This window comes from Dama dama, chromosome 32 (genome assembly GCF_033118175.1).
Source record: "Dama dama isolate Ldn47 chromosome 32, ASM3311817v1, whole genome shotgun sequence".
Lineage (NCBI taxonomy): Eukaryota > Metazoa > Chordata > Mammalia > Artiodactyla > Cervidae > Dama > Dama dama.
In genome coordinates this window covers 22,948,800-22,976,414 of record NC_083712.1, presented here as the reverse complement: position 1 = coordinate 22,976,414, position 27,615 = coordinate 22,948,800, and the positions used below count along the sequence as shown (strand labels likewise).

Sequence of the window (27,615 nt, the reverse complement as noted above, 5' to 3'; positions counted from 1 at the left end):
TTCACACAAGAAAACACACATAGCAATGAAAATGAACAATCTGAAACTACTCATGATAATGTAGATGAATCAATGTCAAGCAAAATAAGCCCAACCCAAAAGAATACATTCTCTATGATACAAGTTATATAAAGTTTAAAAATCAAAAATTATCTATAATTGAGAAGTAAGGAGATAGCGGTTACCTCGGGAGTGGGAAAAGTGTTTGGAAAGAAACGCAAGCAAAGATCCTCAGATACTAGTAATGTTACATTTCTTGATGTGAAGGCTGGTTGCCTGCAAGCATGCTCAGTCACTTTAGTCAGGCCTAACTCTTTGTGACCAACTGGACTGTAGCCCACCAGGTTTCTCCAGGCAATAATATTAGAGTGGGTAGCCGTTTCCTCCTCCAGGGGATCTTCCTGACTCAGGGACTGAACCCACGTCTCTTAAGTGTCCTGCATCGGCAGGCAGATTCTTTACCACCAGCACTGCCTGAGAAGCCCCTGAGGCCTGGATACTACAGTGAAAATTCTGAAAACCCATCAAGCTGTGTAGACTCAGAATATGTGCACCATTCTGTATGCACTACTGGGATGAATATTTTAAGACTGAAAAAATATATAAATAAATGTACTTATTAACTTCAACAAAAGTTCCCAAACTGAATATGTAGACACAGCCTCAGTACTCAGAGAATTTACTTACAACCTATTTTGTGTAAAACAAATTCGCCAGAGACAACAGTCCAAAGGCAATATTAAATGTCTTACCTGCCAAAGCCAATCATTTCTACAAAGCACATTGTCATAGTTTCCCCTTACTTCTTTATTATTTGATTAAAAAATAAAAAACCTCTCAATACATTCTTTCGTAGAAATGTTTTCTCATACCAGGGCATTTGTGCGTATAGTAAAACGTTCCTCTAAATCTCTTACAATTTTTTTGACTGTATAAAAAATATATATATTTTATTTTCTTAATTAAATGTCTTATTTTATATCGGAGTATAGCTGATTAATAATGTTGTGTTAGTTTCAGGCGAACAGCGAAGGGACTCAGCCATACATATAAATGTATCCTTTCTCCCCCAAACTCCCCTCCCATCCAGGCTACCACATAACCTTGAGCAGAGTTCCCTGTGCTATCCAGTAGGGCCTTGCTGGTTATCCATTTTAAACATAGCAGTGTATACAGGTCCATCCCAAACTCTTTAACTATCCCTTCCCCTCACCCTCACCCCTCTCTGTAACCATAAGTTTGTTCTCTAAGTCTGTGAGTCTGTTTCTGTAAAACTCTTAAAATTTCAAAAGACAGTCCAGCCCATGACCAAATACGTTACAGTACATTTAGAAGGCAAATGACAACATGGAGATAAATTTTTCTCCTAGGTATTTTTAACTTGGTCATTTTGCCTGGCATTGTAATCCTTGACTAAAAGCCTCTAACTGAACATCATCCATTCATAACATCATGAAAGGCCTCTGTTATCCCACTTGTAGTTGGCTTGATCTGGATCTGCCAGAACTAGTTGCCACTACGTCAGAAATTCCTTGTATCAGGGATATAGAATCCTTTACAGGTTCAAAACTTACTCATTCAATTGTATATAACAATATAGTTAAACCTGAAATAGTTGCAAACTGTAGCAATTTAAAATCAATTTTATTATATATATAATCTGCTAAAAAGAAAATTAGCAAAAATTGTATTAGAGTAACAGCTGTCCTATAGATATTACCATGTACTTGTTTTTTCAGAAAAAACAAAAACAAAAAACATTTTATACATTTCAGAAAGCTCTACTGTATCTTTCAATGGAAAACATGTGTGCTTCCACAAAAACAGATACCCCGAGAATCTTCTCAGACTTAATGAGTATAGGAGCCATTTTTAATTACTCTGCTCTAAAAGCCATATTTTTAAAGTTGATAACATTCTAGGGTAGAACAAAATGTAAATAAATAGAGAGAGCTGACCAGAATGCATCATGTACTGTGGAATCTGTATTCTATTAGCAGGGTCACTGCCAGGATTTTTGTAATTAAAACTCTATTGACCCATCTCTTTTTCTTCCAAAGCTGAGAAAGACTATTTACTAGGTCATAAATTTAAAGGTCATCAGATCTAAGACTGTACAAATGGGCAGAGAGCAGCCAGAAATTCTCTCAAAACAAGCATTTCTCTGATGGGATCAGAAGCACACAACAAGAACGAGTCTGGAGGACTTGTTCTGTATTTATAGTTTCATCACTAAATAAAAATACTTTTTTATATCTAAATTCAAGTTTGTGTTGAAAACCATCTCTGAAAGCATATAAATATATTTAGCAAACACACCATAGTGCATCACTGTGTAATTTGTGGCCCTTTTTTCTTTCCCCCCTGTCATTTAGGAACTGAATGACTAAATCGTAGGGCTTCACTGTAGCTACTACAGGGACAAATTTGTGGAAAATGCGTTCCTTAATCCGTTTCTTATTAGCAAGATCATTAGTAGATTCTATAAATAGCAGCGGTAGGCTTGTTTACCAATTCTTCTTTTTCCTCTGTATATAATAAGATTACTTATCTGTGTCCTCAGTATTAAAAGTTTTCAAATGTCAAGCATCATTTGAAAGGCACATATTATAAAATCTTTCCTCATGTTTCAAAAGTTTAATTTTCCCTTGAGCCAGAAAAAAAACAGCTATGGACTCTAGCAATCTTGAGTCCACTTGACACTTCATAAAGCCCTGGAAAATGCAAATAGTAAGGGTTAGATCATTTGTTGACTGTTACAAATTAAATTTTTTCAACATTTGAGAAACAAGTTAGACCACCTTCCAGGAAATGTCCTTTGAAAACAAATCTAAGCTTCAAGATGTATTTTTGCTACCAGCAAAGAAAACTTACTTCACCCTAAAAGGGAAAGAAAGTTGCATATAGATCTCCAGGTTTCAGTTCGTCACAACTGATCACAACTTAAAATATTCTTTCCTTGTATGTCCACAATTGAGTTTGTGTTAGGTTCTTCTATAAGTTTTAAAATATAATAAAAAGTCATTTTGATTTAGGATCTTCCCAATTCACCCAGGGATAAAAATTAATCAGAAAATGTATGACAAATTTCTATCAGACTGAAATAAATTGTCTTTGCTCTTTGGAACACATTCATTTGGGCTTATAAATCATATTTTAAATGTAATATTATAAAATCCTTTAGACCGAAGGACTAGCTTTGCAAGGAATAATTATACAATTTAATAATCTGTTATAACAGAAGCTAATAGTAAGCAAATGTGAGATATATAGAACATATTTATTTTTAATTACAGACAATGAAACAATTTATAACAACTTCTTTGAAGTGAGTTGCCAACTTTAAATGAATTGTGAGGTTTTACATTGTTGTTGTTGTTGTTTGAATTAACAGGAATACAAAGTTCATGTTTAATGTTACAGTTAATGATTGATTTCTTACCCTGACATAAAATCTTTTTTTCTCTCTCTTTCTTTTCTCTATTCTTAAACTTTCTTTGGTTTTCAACTTTGAAGTATTTGCTTTATGAAACCAAGTAAAAATGCACAAGGACTCCTTTAAGTATTGACCCTACTTCTGGCAGATTTCTTTTGTTCCACACAGGACAATCCATTCTTATCCTTCATTAATTCTAATAAACTCAGACGGGTGGCTGGCCTTCTCAAAGGACTTGCTTTAAAAATGTAACAAAACTTGTGTTGACATGTATCAAATGAAGCGAAGAATGAAGCTACCTTTTGCTGAACTCAATTAGTGTGGGCAGCCAACCTTGATTATGTAGAGGAAGAAGAAAAAAACAAACAAACGTATTTTCTTGAATAGGCAGTAAGATCTGACTGGAATTATCCAGATTAGGGGGTCAACAAACTGTAATTCACAGGCAAAATAAGGCCCACCTCTTGCTCTTATAAATAAAGTTTTATTGAAACATGGGTGTGTTCACTCATTCACGTACTATCCAGATACGCTTTCCTGGCACAGTAGCATAACTGAGTAGTTGTGACAGAAACCAAATGATTCACAAAACCTAAAATATTTACTATTTGGACTTCTACAGAGAAAAATGTGCCAACTCCTGATTCAGACAAATCTCTCTTTTACTTCATTTTTACCTCCATTGTTATTGTTGTTTAATCACTAAGTCCTGTCCAATTCTCTTTGATCCTATGGACCATAGCCCACCAGGCTCCTCTGTCTGTGCGATTCTCTAGGCAATAATAATGGAGTGCATTGCCATTCCCTTCTCCATGAGATCTTCCCAACCCAGGGACTGAGCCTGCAAGGCCTGCCGCCTCTCCTGCATTGCAGGCAGATTTTTTTTTTTTTTTTTACCGCCCAGCCACCAGGGCAGCCCATTTTACTTCCATAGGAGTAGTCAAAAATGTGAGAAAATAGGCCTTTGGGCAGCTCAGACTGACATGGTTTCTGTTGAATTTCTGTGACTCTTTAAAGAAGATGCAAATGCAAAGCATTTCAATCAGGACTTATTTTCATATGCAGATGTATCTATTGGACTCCAGTTTTGCTAAAGCCTCAAAGAGCATATGATAGCACCCTCCCTGTAAATTGCATCTTCCTCAGTTAAAGGCACTTACTGGTTTGATATGTGTGGGTTTTCTCTTTAATTGCTGCAGGGATTTGAATTGCAGGTGAATTAAAATTTAAAATTCTGATCATTTTGCAAACTTGTCGTTATGCATGCTATAGGCAAGTTAGTAGATTTAGCTATGCCAATGATTGAGAAAAGATACATTATTGCTGCATTATAATGCATAAACAGGTTTTATGTTCCTCTGCATAATATTAGAAACTCAAATTTATGGAGTCACCGAGCTGTGATGATCATCCAGTTTTTAAATAAGGAAGCAATTGGTGATTTATATCACACATAAAGAAGTTTCCTTGTCAAGGCACTTGCTGATCCATGGCATATAATTTGGATAAACGATACAAACCTTTGATAGGGTCATTAGGAATTATTTGCATTCAGGGGTTTTTCTTAAGTGGTTTTTGTTGTGGTTAATCTCGGGTGGCACTTACCTACTCTCTCTCAACCAATTTTGCTTCCTCAGAAAATCCATTTCAATAGGTTTTATACCAGAACTTTTGAAATTAAAGTATGTGTATGAAAATTTAGGTATTGTGCAGCAACAGCTGTTACGTTATAATAAGAGGACACGCCAGAAGTTTTGGGTCTCCTAATGAAAAAACACTTCATCTTTGAAGAAGTCTTGTCAAAAAAAAAAAGAATTAACTTCATCTATGAAGTTACCAATCTATAGGAGATACACAGAGGAAAGGAGTGAAGATGTTGAATCACATTCTGAGGCTTTAGCCCCCAAAATTTAGACTGAGGGAACTCTATCAGATAATGACCCAATGTCCTAACCAAATAAATTGCAAGGAAAAAGAGTGAGATCAAGTGAAAACTAGAGACTAATAAAGACTTAAACATATCAGGCAACTGCAATGTATTTACTTTATTTGGGTCCAGACTCAAATAAACAATTAAAAATCTATTTTTGACATTGAGGAGATAATTACAAAATTGAGCCTTGGCTAAATATGTAATGAAAGAATTACTGTCAATTTGTAAGCATTATAACAATATTGGGGGTATGTTTTTTCCCAAAGAATCCTCATTTTTAGAGACACATGCTGAAATTTAGAGGATGAAATAACAATGTTGGGGATTTGCTTCAAAATAATAATAAATAATAGCATGGGGAGAAAATTAAACTTTTAAATTTAGAAAATAATAAGAAAAAGGGTAAGATGAAACAAGATTGTGATGAGATAGTAAGTGCTGACATTGGATGATGAGTACATTGGGGTTTATTATGCTGAGTCTACTTTTGTGTATATTTAAAATTCCCACACTAAGAAGTTAAAAATATATGTAGGATAAAATATAAAATAAGGTGCCTCTTTATAACTAATTTTACTAATTCTTGGTGATAAATAAAAGACAGAAGTAATTTATTTAAGGATAGAATTACTTCTGGTACCAGCTTACACCTTGGAAGAAAAGCTATGACCAACCTAGAAAGCATATTGAAAAGCAGAGACATGACTTTGCTGACAAAGGTCCATCTAGACAAAGCTATGGTATTTCCAGTAGTCATGTATGGACATGAGAGTTGGACTGTGAAGAAAGCTGAGTGCCAAAGAATTGATGCTTTTGAACTATGGTGTTGCAAAAGACTCTTGAGTGTCCCTTGGACTGCAAGGAAATCCAACCAGTCCATCGTAAAGGAAATCAGTCCTGAATATTCATTGGAAGGACTGATGCTGAAGCTGAAACTCCAACTGACTCATTGGAAAATATCCTGATGCTGGGAAAGATTGAAGGCAAGAGGAGAAGGGGACGACAGAGGATGAAATGGTTGGATGGCATCACCGACTCAATGGACGAGTTTGAGCAAGCTCTGGGAGTTGGTGATGGACAGGGAGGCCTGGAGTGCTGCAGTCCATGGGGTCTCAAAGAGTTGAACATGACTGAGTGACTGAACTGATGAATTTACACAGAATATGATTCACTGTCTGATTAACGGTAATAAACAGAGATTTTTTTTTTAGGAAAAAAAAAAAGCAAACCTAAACAGCTTTGTTTAATGAAGTTTGAGAAGTATAGAATTTTTATTTGTGTTTATCTATCTGTTCAGTATGACTTATATTTTGTTCTTAAAACTCAAAATCCTCCACACACTTCTACATAAACCTTAGAACACTTATCACAAGTCTCCCATGTGTTAGGCAGTTTAGCTTAAGTTCAGTGGGGCCGAGTTTCGTGTCTTCCTTCTCCATTTCCTCCTGGGAGGAGGAAGGATTTCTCTGCCAGAGATTAATTCAGGAAACGCCCTCAGAGAACCCTCACATACTTCCATACTTCATATCTCACACTTCCATTATATTCTCAACCTACCAAACTAGTATCCCCCTCTTGTCTCAGGCTGCTTGTTAAATCTCACCTATTATGTGAAGCTTGCTGCCCTTCCCCCAGTAAAACTTCTGTGGGATGTGACTGCATACACCTGCAGACTCAACCAAATCAATAAGGACACACACACACACACACACACACACACACACACGCATTAGGCTTCCCACGTGGCACTAGTGATAAAGAATCTGCCTGCCAATGCAGGAGACGTGGGTTCGATCTCTGGATCAGGAAGATCCCCTGGAGGAGGGCATGGCAAGCCACTCCAGTATTCTTACCGGGAAAATCCTGGCGGGTTACAGTCCATGGGGTTGCGGAGTCAGACAGGATTGAGTGACTGCGCACAGATACACACACACACACATAAGAAATATGTTGGCATTGATCACTCACAGATCTAATAAAGTCAACTAGATGGAAGAGGTAGATTTTTTAATCCTTTCAGAACATTTGTGTTATGACGAATTTGACACCCTTAAGAGTGAACAGAAGCCTTTTCCCCATGTTCTAAAACCTAATTAGCAAGGTTCTTGTGCCTTTTTAATTCCAATATTTTTTTTTCCTCCTATGAGCATAACTTCTGGACTTTTCTACTAATCTTCTTGGCCATAACTTTTATTGTTTAAGTTTTAAATGCCTTTCTAGAAAATAAAACCATGTGAGTTAATAGAGGCAAAAGCCTGAATTTCTGTGTGAGAGCAGTGAGCAGCTGGGTAGCCATCTGCTGCCCTCCATCACCCCTGACACCAGCAGAGGCTCAGCCCTTCTTAATTCTTGCCTAGACGCTCACAGCAGCTTCTGAAGTTGGTCTTCCTCTGCTGTGTGTGCTTAGTCATTCAGTCGTTTCTGACTCTGTGACCCGATGGACGGTAGCCCACCAGGCTCCTCTGACCATGGGATTCTCCAGGCAAGAATACTGGAGTGGGTTGCCATGCCTTCTCTAGGGGATCTTCCCCACCCAGGGATCGAACCTGCATCTCCAGTGTCTCCTACATTGCAGGTGGATTTTTTACCCACTGAACTATCCTACCTGTGGTAATTCTTGGCCCTAAACTGTCCTCCCCAGTGCTACTGGAATGACTGGTATTTTCCCAGTTTCGAATCTGTTATTGTCCCTCCATCACTTACAGTGGTATCAATAACAAATAGTAAAAGTTTCATTAAAGAAACATGAACATTATTCAAGTACTGTTGAACAATTAATTTGATTAAATCCTTGCCATCTTGCTAAAGAGTCTGTGCCTCTTGGCCATTCCTCCACTAATTTGCACAAAAACGTCCTTACATTTTTTCATGGGACCTGTGGGGTTTGGGGCTTTCTGTTTCAAATTCAGTGACAAGCATACATCTTCTGTCTCAGAGCACAGGGGCTTGACTCTACCTGGTTCAGTTTTGTAATCTGCAAAGTGCAGGGCAGTTATCTTACACAAAGTGCCAAACATTTATCAAACAACTGACTGAATGATCACAGAAGATATTAGCCAGGAATTTGCCAGACAGACCAAGCATTCAGGGGCTTCCCAGGTGGCACTAGTGGTAAACAACTTGCCTGCCAATGCAGGAGACGTAAGAGATGTGGGTTCGATCGCTGGGTTGGGATCTCCTGGAGGAAGGCATGGCAACCCATTCCAGGATTCTTGCCTGGAGAATCCCATGGACAGAGGAGTCTGGAGGGCTACAGTTCATAAGTCACAAAGAATTGGACATGACTGAAGCAACTCAGCATGCCTGCACGCCACATCATTCAAATTATTTGTTTATTCATTCAACAAACACTTGAGGAAGGTTTACTGTGTACCACATGGTGGTATGAGAGCCTGAGATATAAAAGGAAATATAGTTGCTAGAATTAAAGGAGCTTATAAAATAGCAGACTGACATTTAGCAAATAAATTACCATGTAGTGTGATATATCAACAAGGTAGGAAGTGATGGCGTGTGGCCGATAGTAAAGATTTCCTGGACTAGAGGATGTTATTTCTGAGCTAGGAATTAAAGGATTACTATGTGTTTATGAAGCTGACCCTGTGTGCGTGTGCATGTGTGTGTGTGTGTGTGTGTGTTGTATTCCAGGGAGAGAGAGTGATCTGGGCCCTCTGGGAGGAGAAACAGCAAGGCTTCCTTGAGGCAGGCTTAGTGGGAGAGAGGATACTAGCAGGAGGGCCTCTAGGAGGCATGATGAGAGATGAGGCTGAGAAGCTGTGGGCAGAGGCATCAATACTACCCTTTTAGTTAATGTTCAAAAACAAGTTCTTATAGCTTAGAAATAAAAAGCTGAAAAAATGATAAAGATGTTGTAGCCTTACTGCCTATTTTATAAGGGAAAAATAAAAGCAAAGCTAGATCTTGGGGCCTCTTTCTTCCATTCTGCAACTCTTTCCACAATGATGAACTGTCTTGAATTTTAAAAGTCAGCTCTATATATTTTGCTATTTGATTGTACAGACTCTAAAATATGGATAGAAAAAAAAAACTGAAAGACTAAGTTTTCCAGGGGTGTATGAGTATAGAGACTTATTTTAAGTTTGTTTCAAAATTTGCTTCTCTATTGCTATCTTTTTGATTTAGGTCATACCTGAATGGTCTAGTGGTTTCCCCCACTTTCTTCAATTTAAGTCTGAATTTGGCAATAAGGAGATCATGATTGGAGCGATAGTCAGCTTCCAGTCTTGTTTTTGCTGACTGTATAGAGCTTCTCCATCTTTGGATGCAAAGAATATAATCAATCTGATTTCGGTGTTGACCATCTGGTGATGTCCATGTGTAGAGTCTTGTCTTGTGTTGTTGGAAGAGGGTGTTTGCTATGACCAGTGCATTCTCTTGTCACAACTCTATTAGCCTTTGCCCTGCTTCACTCTGTATTCCAAGGTCAAATTTGCCTGTTGCTCCAGGTGTTTCTTGACTTCCTACTTTTGCTTTACAGTCCCCTATAGTGAAAAGGACATCTTTTTTGGGTGTTAGTTCTAAAAGGTCTTGTAAGTCTTCATAGAACCGTTCAACTTCAGCTTCTTCAGTGTTACTGGTTGGGGCATAGACTTAGATTACCATGATATTGAATGGTTTGCCTTGGAAACAAACAGAGATCATTCTGTCATTTTTGAGAGTGCATCCAAGTACTGCATTTCTTTTGCTGGACTCTTTGCTGACTATGAGGGCTCCTCCATTTCTTCTAAGGGATTCCTGCCCACAGTTGTAGTTGTGATGGTCATGTGCCTAAATTCACCCATTCCAGTCCACTTTAGTTTGCTGATTCCTAGAATGTCAGCGTTCACTCTTGCCATCTCCTATTTGACCACTTCCAATTTGCCTTGATTCATGGACCTAACATTCCAGGTTCCTATGCAATACTGCTCTTTATAGCATCAGACCTTGCTTCTATCACCAGTCACATCCACAACTGGGTGGTGTTTTTGCTTTGGCTCCATCCCTTCATTCTTTCTGGAGTTATTTCTCCACTCTTCTCCAGTAGCATATTGGGCACCTACTGACCCAGGGAGTTCATCTTTCAGTATCCTATCTTTCTGCCTTTTCATACTGTTTTAATTCTGATAGACACAGTGCCTGATAAACTATGGACGGAAGTTCATGACACTGTACAGGAGACAGGGAGCAAGATCATCCCCAAGAAAAAGAAATGCAAAAAAGCGAAATGGCTGTCAGAGGAGGCCTTAAAAATAGCTGTTAAAGGAGAGAAGCAAAAAGCAAAGGAGAAAAGGAAAGATATACCCATTTGAATGCAGAGTTCCAAAGAACAGCAAAGAGAGATAAGAAAGACTTCCTCAGTGATCAGTGCAAAGAAATAGAGGAAAATAATAGAATGGGAAAGACTAGAGATCTCTTCAAGAAAATTAGAGATACCAAGGGAACATTTCATGCAAAGATGGGCACAATAAAGGACGGAAATGGTATGGACCTAACAGAAGCAGAAGATATTATAAGGGGTGGCAAGAATACACAGAAGAACCTACAAAAAAAGATCTTCATGACCCAGTTAATCATGATGGTGTGATCACCAACCTAGAGCCAGACATCCTGGAATGTGAAGTCAAGTGGGCCTTAGGAAGCATCACTAGGAACAAAGCTAGTGGAGTTGATGGAATCCCAGTTGAGCTATTTCAAATCCTGAAAGATGATGCTGTGAAAGTGCTGCACTCAACATGCCAGCAAATTTGGAAAACTCAGCAGTGGCCACAGGACTGGGAAAGTCAGTTTTCATTCCAATCCCAAAGAAAGGCAATGCCGAAGAACGCTCAAACGATTGCACAATTGGGCTCATCTCACACGCTAGCAAAGTAGTGCTCAAAATTCTCCAAGCCAGGCTTCAGCAATACGTGTACCGTGAATATCTAGATGTTCAAGTTGGTTTTAGGAAAGGCAGAGGAACCAGAGATCAAACTGTCAGCACCCGCTGGATCATTGAAAAAGCAAGAGAGTTCCAGAAGAACATCTATTTCTGCTTTATTGACTATGCCAAAGCCTTTGACTGTTAGATCACAATCAACTATGGAAAATTCTGAAGGAGATGGGAATACCAGACCACCTGACCTGCCTCTTGAGAAATCTATACACAGGTCAGGAAGCAACAGTTAGAACAGGACATGGGACAACAGACTGGTTCCAAACAGGAAAAGGAGTACATCAAGGCTGTATATTGTCACCCTGCTTATTTAACTTATATGCAGAGTACATCATGAGAAACGCTCGGCTGGAAGAAGCACAAGCTGGAATCAAGATTGCTGGGAGAAATATCACTAACCTCAGATATGCAGATGACACCACCCTTATGGCAGAAAGTGAAGAAAAACTAAAGAGCCTTTTGATGAAAGTGAAAGAGGAGAGTGAAAAAGTTGGCTTAAAGCTCAACATTCAGAAAACTAAGATCATGGCATCCAGTCCCATCACTTCATGGCAAATAGATGGGGAAACAGTGGAAACAGTGGCTGACTTTATTTTTTGGAGCTCCAAAATCACTGCAGATGGTGACTGCAACCATGAAATTAAAGACACTCCTTGGAAGGAAAGTTATGACCAACCTAGATAGCATATTAAAAAGCAGAGACATTACTTTGCCAACAAAGGTCCATCTAGTCATGGCTATGGTTTTTCCAGTGGTCATGTGTGGATGTGAGAGTTGGACTATAAAGAAAGCTGAGCACTGAAGAATTGATGCTTTTTTTTTTTCCAATAAACATGAGTTTTATATTGCCTCAGAGACAAACTTTTCAGAAGAAAATCAAATTTGTACATTTTAATTGACATGCTGCTGCTGCTAAGTCGCTTCAGTCATGTCCGACTCTGTGCAACCCCATAGACGGCAGCCCACCAGGCTCCCCCGTCCCTGGGATTCTCCAGGTAAGAACACTGCAGTGGGTTGCCATTTCCTTCTCCGAATTGATGCTTTTGAACTATGGTGTAGGAGAAGACTCTTGGGAGTCCCTTGGACTGCAAGGAGATCCAACCAGTCCATCCTAAAGGAGATCAGTCCTGGGTATTCATTGGAAGGACTGATACTGAAGCTGAAACGCCAATACTCTGGTCACGTGATGTGAAGAGCTGACTCATTTTAAAAGACCCTGACGCCCAGGAAAGATTGAGGGCAGGCGGAGAAGTGGATGACAGAGGATGAGATGGTTGATGGCATCACTGACTCAGTGGACATGAGTTTGGGTGGGCTCCGGGAGTTGGTGATGGACAGGGAGGCATGGCGTGCTGTATTCCACAGGGTCACAAAGAGTCGGGCATGACTGAGCAACTAAACTGAACTGAACTGATTGCTATCTTTTAAGTATTTTATACTTAATATATTAAGTATTATATACAGATAAAAATGAAGATGAATACCAGATATATATGACTTAACTCCTATAATAAAACTAAAGTTATTTGAAGTATGGATAATACGTAACATTTTGCTTCTTTATGGACTTTTAAGTGTTTGACAAATTACAGACTCATACTAACAGAAAACAATGTATGATTTTATACAATACATACTTGTATAGTTTGTATTGGTAAATAAAACTGATACAAACTGATACAGATAAAACCAATGACATCTTTGAGTTCTATGATTCAAAGATATTATTTAGTGTCTTTCATGTTTCAGGCATAGTAGTATATAAACAAAATAATCTTTTTTACCTTTTAATACCTATGCAAAAATTGAAATTAGATAGCCTCCTTCTGCCTGTCCTCTTTAGGAGTTACATTTTATATCTGAAAACAACATTCTGTACCCAGACTTTATAAATTCATTCTATTTTGTTCACATCAGAGTCTTCTTCCATAACTAGCATTTGGCAAAACTGTGCCTTGTATCTGTCTTATTGTGCATTACACTAAACAGCTAGGTGGAGAAAAGATATAACAACACCCTAATGGAACATCTGGGACCGTATAAAAATCACCATTTATATTTCTGCAGATGATTAGATTTACCAAGGGATCTTCTTCTGATGAAAACAGTAGAGAAATATACAGCCTCAATTCATCATAAACTACAACTCAAAACTAAAACTTGTGATGTAATCCTTCAACTCCCAATTCAGATAATTATTTAAAAATTGGAAGAAGGTGTTAAAAACATCTCTTAAATTTGTGGCCTGAGTCACATTCAGGCTCAAGCAATAGCATTTGTAAATCACACCTTGAGATGAGTTGAGGTGAGAACCACAAGACAGACCAATCTGATGAGCATCATCCCTTGGAGTTTGACCCACATGGTGATTCTCTGGGGGATGAATATGGAAGTCCTAAAGCCATGATGCATGACCAGATGTGTAGAGGGCAGATGCTGGATAAAAGATAATGGCCAATTAGAAACTTGACAAGTGATGCCTTATCACCTATTTGATGTGAAAAATCATCTGTCATATTCTTGAAAGCATTTATAATCTCTGTTGCCAAGTGCGTTCCCTTTCAGAGAAATCTGGAAGGATGGAAATAGGTTTTACGTACAGTTGTGCCTGCCAGACTTTGAATTTCATAGATCAATAAAATTTCAAATATGAATTTAGGGATTAATGTAGAGCTACTGACCATTAAAAGCTTTTGTCAGGTAAGAACATTTTTTAAAATAAAAAAAAAATCATTATAATGGCAATCATATCTCAAAAAAAAGTTCTAGCCAAAATGGTAGGAAGGACACAATATCAGATTAAGGAAAAATCTTTCAAGATAAAAAAGAACAACTTGGTTTAAAATCCACCATGTTATACCAATTTTCCTCACTTCAGAAAATATCAATTTTCCTCACTTCCTCGTCTTCAATTCACTGGAGAAGATTAAGAACAAATATTCTTCAACTTGCAAAGGCGTTATATCCTAAAAGACCCACCGTAAGGTAAAAATAAAAGGCAGGTTTTCTTTTAAAATTCAAAGAGTGTTTTTGCCTGTATATCAATCAGAAAATAAATACTTTAGAAAAAGGTGGTCATAGCTAAGAGAAGGAAAAAAGAAAATATTGTAAGTCAAAATTGCATTTAACATACTTAACCTACAGAACATCATGGCTTACTTGGGCCTACGTTGAATGTGTTCAGAAGACTTCCATTACCCTACTGTTCAGCAAAACACAAAGTCTGTTTTATAATAAAGTACAAAACATCTCATGTGCTTTATTGGATGCTGTACTGAAAGTGAACCAGACTGGCAGTCTGTACAGAATGGTTGTGTCAGTAGCTTCCTCACATGAATGAATGTCGGCCTGGGCTCTGCGGCTGCTGCAGTTACTGAGCATCACGACCGAGGAGGGGACAGAGTGTCGCTAGTCGGGGGGATGATCAAAATTCAAAATTTGAAGTACCGCTTCTACGGCATGTACTACTTTCACACCATCACAAAGTCAAAAAATTTTAAGATGAACCATCATAACTCAGAGTAATTAGGAACCACTGAAGGAAGGGAGGAAAGACCAAGAGGATTCAAGGAATTTAACAGAGTACAAAAGTGGGCCAATAATATCTTATTTTTGAAAGCACTTGTTTTCTAGAATTAAGAGCTAGTTTTTTTATTCACAGGTTCCCTACTGGTACAGAGCTAAGCAGGTAGTATAGCCAGCTCAGCGGACTCTCATGAAACCCCCACACTTCAAGTCTTAAAGGAACTGTAGATATTCCTGGGCGTATTGTAGCATTTATGCTAAAGCACTGCTTATTTTCTTGGCAAATAGTAAAACAGGACCTAAGATGTTTGGGGCTTAATAATGCTGTAGCTTTCTTTGAAAGGCTCCTAGGAAAGACTTTTTAGACGGTCTTCCTAAGATATATTCAAGAAGAAAACTGCTGACTTTATGTACCACTTGACTACAGAGCATCAGCAGTCTTGTTCTCCCAGGCCTACCCAGCTGACCTTCTTGCAGCACCTACAATATCACCTGAGAGGCAAGTGCCAGGCATTGCTGATACCGAGACAAGTCCTGGTCTATAGGTGACTTAAAGCCAGATATGCACATATCTCAGATACTCAGAATGATAAAAATAAATAAATAAATAAAGCATAATTATTCCTTAACAACACTGCAAAATGGCACAGAAACTTATCCTTAGGATTTTAGTCCCCAAACTGTTTCAATGTTGGTCGTTGCTGCAGGGTCCCTAAACCATCTTATTAGTTGACAATAAGAACAATGACGATTGTTATCCTGTGTGAAAAACAATACGCCCAAGCAAAAAACTGCTGATGTAATAGGATGATTCAAAAATCTTTGGAATATATATATAATACTCCTCTTACCCTGTGTTTTCCTAAAATTTGAAAGTTTCCCTCTCTTATTATACTAGTTTTTAGCAATGTACAGTTTATGGCAGTAGTATGATCTGTATGGAGCCACCAAGATGTCAAAATAAGGATCATGAACACATCCAAACGGCCTCAAAGAATAATATGGCCAAAGTACAACTAAAAATTTACAGGTCATATCACATAGGGCTTCCCAGGTGTCACAGTGGTAAAGAACCCGCCTGTCAATGCAGGAGACACAAGAGATGCATGTTTGATCTCTGGGTTGGGAAAATCTCCTGGAAGGAACTGGCAACCCACTCCAGTGTTCTTGCCTGGAGAATCCCATGGACAGAGGAGCCTGGTGGGTTACAGTCCATGGGGTGGCAAAAGAGTCAGACACGACTGAGCACACACATGCACATATCATACACATGTAGTAAAATATTGCAGATGAAAGAACAAATCCTATACACTATTGTTAGGAAATTATTGAGAGCTAATTCTTGAATTTTGGAGAAGCATGGTGCATACATGTTAAGTATGTGTCAGTAAGGGATCTGCCTTTACATCAAAACACTTCTGAGTTAATGGTGGTGGCTTTCACATGCCATATATAATGTGACTGTCTCGAGAACACTTTGGCAGAAATAGTACCACTTAACTTAACACACTTTTTGTCCTTCACATATCCTCTGTTAAGAAATAAATTACTGTACTAAAGAAAGGAGTTTGAGATATTAAATTAACAGATATAAGCTAAGCACTTCGGTTGGAAATGCCATCTTTGGAGTTATATCCTTTATAAATTGTTATTGGAAGTTCAGAAAAATCAATTTTAACCTTGTACAGGAAATAAAAGCAAAATAATTGTGAAGTGTATGGAGACAGAAAGGGACCATCAGCCAAAAAAGAGAAAAATGTGGACTTTAGAGAGGGAAAACAATAAATCTTAGATACACTGGTCCAATTTCAATAGTAAATGAGCTTTTGATTATTTATACTCTGTGTGCTTTTCTACCATTATTAAAACAATAAATAACATCCAAGAAGAGAAGCAAAACTTTTCATCTAAAAAAATCTTTTTTTTTTTTTAAAGAGAAAAAAACGTAATTAATATTTTGGAAATGCAGGCCACTGTTTGGCCCAAATGAATGTACAGTGTTTGATGCTTGTAATTCACTTAGTCTTCAAAGAAGAATTCAGTTATTTTATGAGAAATTAATGTCCCGTTGTGCATGCCTGTGTGCAATTCACTTCAGTCATATCTGACTCTTTGCAACCCTGTGGACTATGGCCCACTTCATGGAGTCAGTCTGAAGATTAAATGAGAATATATTTGAATGCTATCACACAATAAGCATTCAAAAGGACCAATAGGAGAAGTAATGAGGGAGGAAAGGAACAAGCCAAGCTGACTGCATCTTGAAGAAGAAGGAAACTCCATCTTGCACTTTCAGTGAGCTTTGGACTATGTGCCTGGTAGCAATGGGGATAACATACCTACGGCCAAACTGGTCTCCCGGACTGATAAGCACCAGATTCCATACCAAGATTTCCCATCGCCGAAAAGAATGGAATAATCCCCTGTGTAGTCAGTCACCATTGTAATCTTTATGGCACCCATCGGTATGGGCAACAACGTATAACTAGCTGACCCTTCTGATTATGAATCATGGCTGTAACCTGATTGTAGCTCCCTTTAACACTTTCCAGACTAGGTTTAAGGAATTTGGGGATGTGGGCTTGAGCAGTGCACTTAAGGTATGTAAGGTTTTCACAAAAGTCTGTCGGGGTCCTTGGCTAAGAGGAGACTCTGCCTTGGGCCTGCCGATGCAATAAACTGCACTCCACTCTCTGCACTGTCCTTCTGAGTGAGTTTGTTTCCCGGAACGCGTGGCTACAACAGGAGCAGTAGGAAGAATTGTAAGGTCAAGGTACGTGAATCAGAATGAGGGAAAGGAACTGAACTAAATATTTATGGCATGAGACATGATCATCTGATTCATCATTCTCACAAGTGGATGGTGTTGCCAATGGGATTCAAACAGTCTATGCAGAAAGACATTCTGCAACCCATCCTATTAGGGATGCCCTTTCTAATTGGATAGGAATAGCTGAAGACTCTTCTCCCTTTGAGAGTGATTGGCTGGCTTGGCCATCATTTGCTTCTTTTACTTCCATTTTTCTAGGCCTCTACTATTACCTGGCCTCTCCTTTGATAGAAATCCTTGCTACTCTTCCCTTAAACATGCTAACACCCAAAATAGAGTTATAGTCTCTCAGACCCAAAAGTCATTCTCCTTTCTCCCTATATGAGAATATCAATTAAGGAATCAGTCTTCCAATTTGACTTCCTAGAGGGTAGTCTTTACCTCCGTTTCAAGTTGAAAAAGTGACACCCCCAAGAATAGTCAATAGGAATATCTCTGAAAATATGATTATTTTCACTTGTCACTTTTTTATATAAGTGTAGTATGAAACCCAGTTTAAATCTAAGTTAGGATAAACCTAGGATTGACATGTCTGGACCTGTCTGGAAAACTAGTCAGGTCAACCTAGCAGGGATCTACTTAAATGACAGGTAGGAAGTTTCTTTGAAACAGATAAACTCAATGGACATGAGTTTGAGAAAACTCCAGGAGATAGTGAAGGACAGTAAAGCCTGGCATGCTGCAGTCCATGGGGTCACAAAAGTCTAACACGACTGAGCAACTGAACAACATCTTATGTTGAATTGCTTCATTGCTTTTCAAGTCTGCTCTATCCTTCTACTTTTCTGCCTATTCATCCTATTAATTTTGAGAATTTGATATTGAAACGTCAACTAAAAATCTTAATTTATCTACTTAAAAAAATAATTGTAATATATAGTAGAACTGTATGCAACTTTGTTCTGTATTTTCCAAGTCTCCTATAAATAGGTTATCATACTTTCACAATTTAAAAAAGAAAGAAGAAAAAAAGGAGATTAAAAATGATAAGAAAAGGATAATGGCTGAGAACTCTGACAATAGGAATGATTCTCAAGACTGAAGAAAAACTCTGCCACACTTGAGAAGTGCTAACTTTGCAAATGTATGGCAACCTGCAAGACATGAGATAAAAGGAGATGAAAGAAATGGGCAACTTTTGAATATGCAGCTTGTCAGCATGAACTCTGGATGCACCTTAGACTAATGTAATTAGAAGTAGAGTTCAGTTCAGTTCAGTCGCTCAGTCGTGTCCCACTCTTTGTGACCCCATGAATCCCAGCATGTCGGGCCTCCCTGCCCATCACCAACTCCCGGAGTTTACTCAAACTCATGCCCATCGAATCAGTGATGCCATCCAGCCATCTCATCCTCTGTCATTCCCTTCTCCTCCTGCCCCCAATCCCTCCCAGCATCAGGGTCTTTTTCTGAGTCAGCTCTTCACATGAGGTGGCCAAAGTATTGGAGTTTCAGCTTCAGCATCAGTCCTTCCAATGAACACCCAGGACTCATCTCTTTTAGGATGGACTGGTTGGATCTCCTTGTAGTCCAAGGGACCCTCAAGAATCTTCTTCAACACCACAGTTCAAAAGCATCAATTTTTCGGTGCTCAGCTTTCTTCACAGTCCAACTCTCACATCCATACATGACCACTGGAAAAACCATAGCCTTGACATGACGGACCTTTGTTGGCAAAGTAAAGTCTTTGCTTTTTAATATGCTATCTAGGTTGGTCATAACTTTCCTTCCAAGAAGTAAACATCTTTTAATTTCATGGCTGCAATCACCATCTGCAGTGATTTTGTGGCCCAAAAAAATAAAGTCTGACACTGTTTTCACTGTTTTCCCATCTATTTCCCAGGAAGTGATGGGACCAGATGCCATGATCTTAGTTTTCTGAATGTGAGCTTTAAGCCAACTTTTTCACTCTCCTCTTTCACTTTTATCAAGAGGCTTTTTAGTTCCTTTTCACTTTCTGCCATAAGGGTGGTGTCATCTGCATAACTGAGGTTATTGATATTTCTCCCAGAAATCTTGATTCCAGCTTGTAGAGTAGGAGTTACTTATTTAGTCTGCCCCATAAATATTTGTTGGGCATCTACGATGTGCCAAAAACTCTTCTATATACTCGGGATAGAGCAATGAACAAAACTAAATCCCTGCCCTCATGGAGCTTTTTGTCAATAGGAGAAATGAATGACAAACATATTTATTGAGTGCTGTTAAGTACTCTGGAGAAAAATAACAGGGCAACTGAATCAGGATGTCACAGGGTGGGTAGAGTATAGGTATTTATGCTCAGGGGTTGGGAAGACCTCTCAGACAAGGTAGCTTTGATCACAGACCTAAAGGAAGTGAAGACCTACAAGTTTAAACACAATGAAAATGCTCCCAATAAAACGTATTGAAATTTTAAAAATAAACACTAATAAATACGTACATAAATAAAACTGTCAGAAAAAGAAATATACTCATTTTTAAGTGTTAGTTGCTCAGTCGTGTCCAGCTCTTTGCGATCCCATAGACTGTAGCCAACCAGGGCTCCTCTGTCCATGGAATTCTCCAGGCAAGAATACTGGAGTGGGTAGCTATTCCCTTCTTCAGGGGATCTTCCCGACCTAGGATTCGAACCCAGGTCTCCTGCACTGCAGGCAAATTCTTCCCCAAGTGAGCCACTAGGGAAGCCCCCATCTTAAGGGACGACTTATTCAAAATATGCACGTTTACTGAAACAACAGCAGAGTGGGTTGTACAGGTGATTCTGAGCACAAGTAGCTCCTGTCACTTACATGGTCCTCAGTACAAGTTCACCTGTACTAAAGCTCTAGGAAAAGGAGCTGCAGTAAAGCAGTGAGTAAAACCCAAAAGACCCATTTATTACAATCCCATTAAGGATAAAAGCACTACTAGACCGTACTATTTTATCATTTTCTGCAAGAGTGTAACTCAGTTTGGAGTGTCAGAATTATGAACTCAGGGAATGGAAGCAGGTGGCTGGACAACCACTGTCAGTATCCAAAGTGTGGACAAAATTTATTATTATTACTAATAATCAAGAAATAATGCTTTGAGCCATGAATAACCCTATTAAGTTAATTTTCAGTGTCTTATTCAGTGCCCACCAAGAGCTTAGATTGTGGAACACTGTACATTCATGGCTAGAAAATCGATAGTATCAAATCATGCAGAAATAGTCGCTTGAGAATTATTTCCCACTTGGAGTAGTTATCACCTCATGTTCTCAAACTTTTATAGGACAATTTTGATAAGTATAGCTGTAATTAAAAGTATATCTATTTACAGTCACATATAAAAAATATTCATTTGAGGACAATTTCAGCTTGCAACTCTGCAGTGTAATATGGATTAAAGATCTAAATGCAAGACCAGAAACTATAAAACTCTTAGAGGAAAACATAGGCAGAACACTCTCTGACATAAATCAGCAAGATCTTCCATGACCCCACCTTCCAGAGTAATGGAAATAAAAACAAAAATAAACAAATGGGACCTAATTAAACTTAAAAGCTTTTGCACAAGGAAGGAAACAATAAGCAAGGTGAAAAGGCAGCCTTCAGAAGGGAGAAAATAACAACAAACCAAATGACTGACAAAGAATTAATCTCCAAAATATACAAGCAGCTCATGCAGCTCAATACCAGAAAAATGAACAACCCAATCAAAAAGTGGGCAAAAGGACTAAACAGACATTTTTCCAAACAAGACATACAGATGGCTAACTCTATAGTGTAAAGTCATCATCCACTGTTTTATCTGATGTCCCTGATTTTCGTGCCAGCAAGTGTGCTCTCCAGAAGAACTTCTATGCTTCCATTTGGGGAGGACAATGGAATCAGCAGAATCTTTGTGTTTCCTTGGTTACGAACTCAGAACTAAATTTAGGACTTGGCTGCTATAATATACAAACCCTATACCTGATGTATGTACTTCCTCATTCTGTTTAACTAAAGTTCTTTTGTTTTCTTTTTAATTGTCCTGCTTATTACATTTTTGCATATTCAAAGCAGAATCAAATCTATGTCAGAAGAAATTGAGCTTAGACATCATACAAAAACAGATTATATTAAAACCAATTAAGGGGCTTCCCAGGTGGTGCTAGTGGTAAAGAACCTGTCTGCCAATGCAGGAGGCCAAAGAGACAGGGGTTCAATCCCTGCATCAGGGAGAAGCCCTGGAGTAGCATGCCACTCCACTAGATACTAGATTCCACTCCAGTATTCTTGCCTGGAAAACTCCATGGACAGAGGAGCCAGGCTGGCTACAGTCCATGGGGCGGCAAAGAGTCAGACATGATAGAGCACACACAAAACCTATTAAAATTCTTGTCCCAATTCATAAATCATTGGCGGGTATTTCAGCATCATTCTCAGCTGCACCATGGTCCAGGTTCAACTAAACATGGCATGAGAAAGGGTCCAAGAACAATTTACTACCAAGTACTATATAGAAAAATGGTAACCTGGCTTCAGTGAGCAACTACACAGCACAAAATACTTGGGTGAAGTATTAATCTCTGTATATGGGTAAACTCCGGGAGTTGGTGATGGACAGGGAGGCCTGGCGTGCTGTGGTTCATGGGGTGGCAAAGAGTCGGACACGACTGAGTGACTAAACTGGAACTGGATGGGTATAATTTGAATTCAAGAACCACTGTCCAAAAGAGATAGTTCATTCTTTAAACCAGTGATTGTTTCCACTGAACTGGTAACTTAAAAAGAAAAGTAATACCCTGTGTTCAGTCAGTTCAGTTCAGTTGCTTATTCATACCCGACTCTTTGCGACCCCATGGACTGCAGCACACCAGGCCTCCCTGTCCATCACCAGCTTCAGGAGTTTACTCAAACTCATGTCCATCGAGTCAGTGATGCCATCCAGCCATCTCATCCTCTGTCGTCCCCTTCTCCTCTCGCCTTCAATGTTTCCCAGCAACAGGGTCTTTTCCAATGAGTCAGCGCTTCGCATCAGGTGGCCAAAGTATTGGAGTTTCAGCTTCAGCATCAGTCCTTCCAATGAACACCCAGGACTGATCTCCTTTAGGATGGACTGGTTGGATCTCCTTTCTGTCCAAGGGACTCTCCAGAGTCTTCTCCAACACCATAGTTCAAAAGCATCAATTCTTTGATGCTAAGCATTCTTTATAGTCCAACTCTCACATCCATACATGACTACTGGAAAAACCATAGCTTTGACTAGACGGACTTTGTTGGCAAAGTAATGTCTCTGCTTTTTAATATTCTGTCTGGTTTGGTCATAACTTTTCTTCTAAGGAGCAAGAGTCTTTTAATTTCATGGTTGCAGTTACCATCTGCAGTGATTTTGGAGCTAAAAAAAAAAAAAAATCTCTCACTGTTTCCCCATCTTTTTGCCTTGAAGTGATGGGACTGGATGCCATGATCTTAGTTTTCTGAATGCTGAGCTTTAAGCCAACTTTTTCACTCTCCTCTTTCACTTTCATCAAGAGGCTCTTTAGTTCTTCTTTGCTTTCTGCCATAAGGGTGGTGCCATCTGCATATCTGAGGTTATTGATATTTCTCCCGGCAATCTTGATTCCAGTTTGCGCTTCATCCAGCCCAACATTTCACATGATGTATCTGCATATAAGTTAAATAAGCAAGGTTACAGTATACAGCCTTGACGTACTCCTTTCCTGATTTGGAACCAGTCTGTCGTTCCATGTCCAGTTCTAACTGTTGCTTCTTGACCTGCATTCAGATTTCTCCGGAGGCAGATAAGCTGGTCTGTGGGTTGGTTAGGGTGCAGGAATTCTCATATACTTCTGATGACAGTGTTAACTGGTACAACTTTTCAAAGGCAGCATGCTGAGTGGTTAGCAATAAGAGTGCAGTGTCAGGTAGATGGGAGGGGAGTTTGGGGGAGAAGGGATACATGTACCTGTGTGGTTGAGTACCTTTGCTGTCCACACTAACACAACACTTAATCGGCTATGAAAGTGAAACTGTTAGTAATTTGTGTCCTACTCCTTGCAACCCCATGGACTGTAGCCTGCCAGGCTCCTCTATCCATGGAATTCTCCAGGCAAGAATACTGGAGAATCCCTTCTCCAGCGGATCTTCTTGACCCAGGGATCAAACCCCAATCAACAACATTGCAGACAAATTCTTTACCGTCTGACCTAAATCCCACTTCTGCTTTTTTTACTTACTGGTTGTATGATCTTATGTCCTTTAAGCCTCATTTTTTACCAACTTAAAAATGGATATACTGATAAAATTAAATTAGTCATGTTGTAGTGAAGATTGAGATGCACTTACCTAGCACACTGTAAGCATTTATGTGTTCAATTTCCTTATGTATTAATATTACTTCTCAGTTTTGAGGTTTGGCAATACAAACAAAGCCTTTAGATTAAACATTAGCTTCTGACCCTGAAATTCCACTTTTCAGAATTTAGTCTAAGGAAATAAGGCCACCCACAATGTTTTAGTTGCCAGGATATCTCAGAATTCCAGTCATTAATCTGAACATCAGCTGTAGGTGTGTGTTGAGTCTTGAAACTAGACTGAGAAGGTACAAGCTGAATCTTACTTGCTGATAATTAACCTTTTAATGGTTCTTTCTAAGTGAAATAAAGAATTAAAATATTTTATTATTGTATGAGAATAATGTTATCTGGAATAGCAGTCTTGAAATTTAGAGGAAAAATTTTAGAAAACAATCTGCTATTTTAACGTTTTGCTGAAGTTTTGAGTTTGAGGGTTTTTTTTATTCTCATCTCCAGTGAAGAAAGGCTTTTAGCTGACAATAGCTAATTAATAACAAGATTAGCCCCAGGGCTGTGTTTACTTGGCGTGATTCCCTAAACCCCCTGCATTAAAATCCACTGGTTTGTTTGTTAAACACGCAGATTTCTGTGTCCATTCTGGTCTGCTACAACAGAGTCGTGGCAGAGGCTTGGAAATCTGCACATTTTAAAAGCACCCAGAGGTTAAACAGGCTAAAGCTTTGGTTCCAGTTCCCCTGGAGATGAAGAGCACCAGTCTACCTAGGAGAGGAGTTACAAATCTTCTCCGGTTAAAAGATTCAAGGTTGTGGCCTTATTATTTTGGAAAAACAAGCATCAAAATAAAAGACTTTTTAAAGGGAAATGGAAGAATACAGTCTTTATTGCACTTTTCTGACTTTAGATGATTTTAAATATCACCTTTTGTGTTCACATATGTTTCTGTACATGTACATTTACAGGATTCTGTTGATGGGTTTTTCTTTAAAAGTAAAGAATGCCATATAAGTACTCCATCCTTTGAGGAGCACTTTCTTATAAACTCTTATATCCCTAACAAAAAATAACAGCTGTCCAGCCAAGCTCTGGCAAAAGGTTTCATCTTTCTCTTCTCTCTTCATTGGTGTAAGCATTAAATTTATTGTCACAGATGAGTGCAGTTGAAAGATTGGCTTTCAAAAGGCAAATAGGGTCCACTCCACGGCAAGCATTCTGTAGAGGAGGAGGAATTCTGCATTCTTTCTACATTGTAAATTGTTTCTCACTTAGGTTGTGTGAGATGACAGTAAGGAATTCCACGATTCAGTTTTAACTTCTATACTACCACTTCAAGCAATTCAATTAAAAAAAAAATAAAAGAGCAACATCTTACCCACACTCTACAGTTATGGACCTACTAACATGAGGCAGTCATACTGCGTCAGAGACTCCCATATATAATGTCACGGGAACCAGGTGTTTAAGGATGACAATGGTCAAAGAAAATGACTGATGGATGAAAGAGAAGGAGGTAGCAGTTCCAGCTGATAAGAAATTTCTTAGTTGGCCAAACGGGTACAATGTGTGTGGGTATTCCATTCCTATGTGTTAAATATGTGTGCCTATCTTTGTACAGTAGAATATGCATACATCTCATACTAATTACTAGACATATATGTTAAGAGAGATTTGCATTAATGACAAAAATGAAAATTTACTTTAATGCAAATCAGAGTTTTACAGATTGTTTTTCCATATTCCAGTATCCAAACTCTGAGTCTAATATGTAAAATCTGAAACCATGTACTTTTTGGTATCTTGGTCTGTCTGGCACCAGCCTCAGCACCCTGACGCTAGGAAAAATTGAAGGCAAGAGGAGAAGGAGAAGAGGGCAGAAGAGGAGGAGATTGTGAGACATCTCCTATCTGAAGGACATGAATTTGAGCAAGCTCTGGGAGATAGTGGAGGACAGGGAAGCCTGGTGTGCTGCAGTGCATGGGGTCACAGAGAGTTGGACACGACTGAACGGCTAAACAATGGGCACCAACCAGTCCCACCCGTGCCAACCTAGCTCCCATTCTTCCCTTTCACTCACAAATTCTCCATGAATAAAAAGGCAAAAACTTCTGATAAAATTTCTCAGCAACTGAGATTTCCTCTCTCCACTCTAAGCTGTCATATCTAGACGCCCCAAGGCTGAGACTCCTTGTGGTTCATAAAGCGTTGTAAACTACTACCCAGAGTCTACCTGTCTGTCACATACCAGAAGCATCCTTGGAGCATGGAAGAGTGAGAAATCCTGGCAAGGGGTCAAGGAGCTAGAAAGAAGAGAAGGACACCAGGAGAATGTTCTCCTGGCATTTGCGGATCTTGAGACAAAGAGATGGGGGTGGGGGAGCCAGATTGGAGAAGCAAGGAAGGGACAGTCTATAGAGACATCTTAAAAATAATAGCTAAAGCTGCAGATGTGTATAGAACCCTTAGCACTGAACTCCCAGCACCTATATTCAGAAGCCATCCTTTAGATAAGTGGGGAGGCTGTGGAGAGACATTTATCACATGTTCTCACCCAGTCTTCCCAGCGTTATTTGAAAAGTTGTTCTCAACGTTTTCACTGCCTCAATAACCTGCAGTTCTTATTTACAAATTTAAAATCAAATGAATCTATTGTACAATTTCAAATTTAAAGTTCTTTCAAAGACTTTGGCAAAATCATATTTTTTTTAACAAAGAGCCAAATAACTATAGTTAGAGTTTGTCTTATTTTTAATTGAGAGAATTTTCTGTAGCTAGACATAAAACAGGAGCTGAAACAGGAGTAAGGAAATAGAAGGGATAGGCCAAAGGCATCTGACACAACCTCCACTGGGCTACTTCTTAGCTTTCTCACGGACCCGCCTATCTCTCTGTTGATGGAAGATATGTAGATGCACTTTCGGTATCTAATATTCAACCTGGGTGGGAACAAAGTGTACTGGCTTGCACTCTGCCCAGCTTTGCCCAGGCGTGGCAGATGCCTCTACCCAGCTAGGTCAGTACTGCCTAACAACTCAAGAAAGCTCCTGTGACATTCGCATGTCTGCACACAGAACAAGACACGACTATGTCATTCATTTGGAAACTCAGTCTCACATCGCTAGTCTCCCTTGGAAGTTGCCTTTTCAATTTATCTTTATTCCTCCAGCCACCAACTTTACTACTTCCTCAGTCCCCAAACAGAGTTCTGTCTTGGGCTTCTCACTCTGCCTACTCTTCTGGAACCTTCTCATCCCTTCCCATGGCTTCCATTATGATCTTCCTACCCAAAGCATCTTCACCTGTGTCGTTGTCTTAGAGTTCCCTCCTGAGTTTTGGACCCTAACGTCCAACTGTACACTAGCCAACCCCTCTGAATATCCAGCAGACATCTCCAACACCAATGTCAAGGATGGAACTCATTATTGTTTCCCACCCCCATGCCCCCAAAGGCTGCATTCCCCATCTCAGCACACAACACCATTACTCTTTTCCTGGATCAACAATCTGGGTGCCACTCTGGGCTTTTTGTGCTCATTCACACAACTATCCTCTCTCTCCCATAGATCACATCAAAATAATTACTTAATCTAGCCATCCTAAAGAATTCCACCACTCTTCACTCTCCTGCTTCTAGCCTAGTCCAAGCTAACATCACCTCTTTCATCCGTTAAAGAAACATGATATTTCCATATTCCCTTGCATTCTCTTTAGTTCTCATTGG

At 39.1% G+C, this 27,615-nt stretch overlaps 1 long non-coding RNA gene across 2 annotated transcripts in view; it reads right to left on the bottom strand.

Moving 5' to 3' along the window:
• LOC133050484 (uncharacterized) overlaps positions 1-27,615 on the bottom strand; it is a 152,411-nt gene that overhangs the window by 69,462 nt on the left and 55,334 nt on the right. The window lies entirely within an intron of this gene.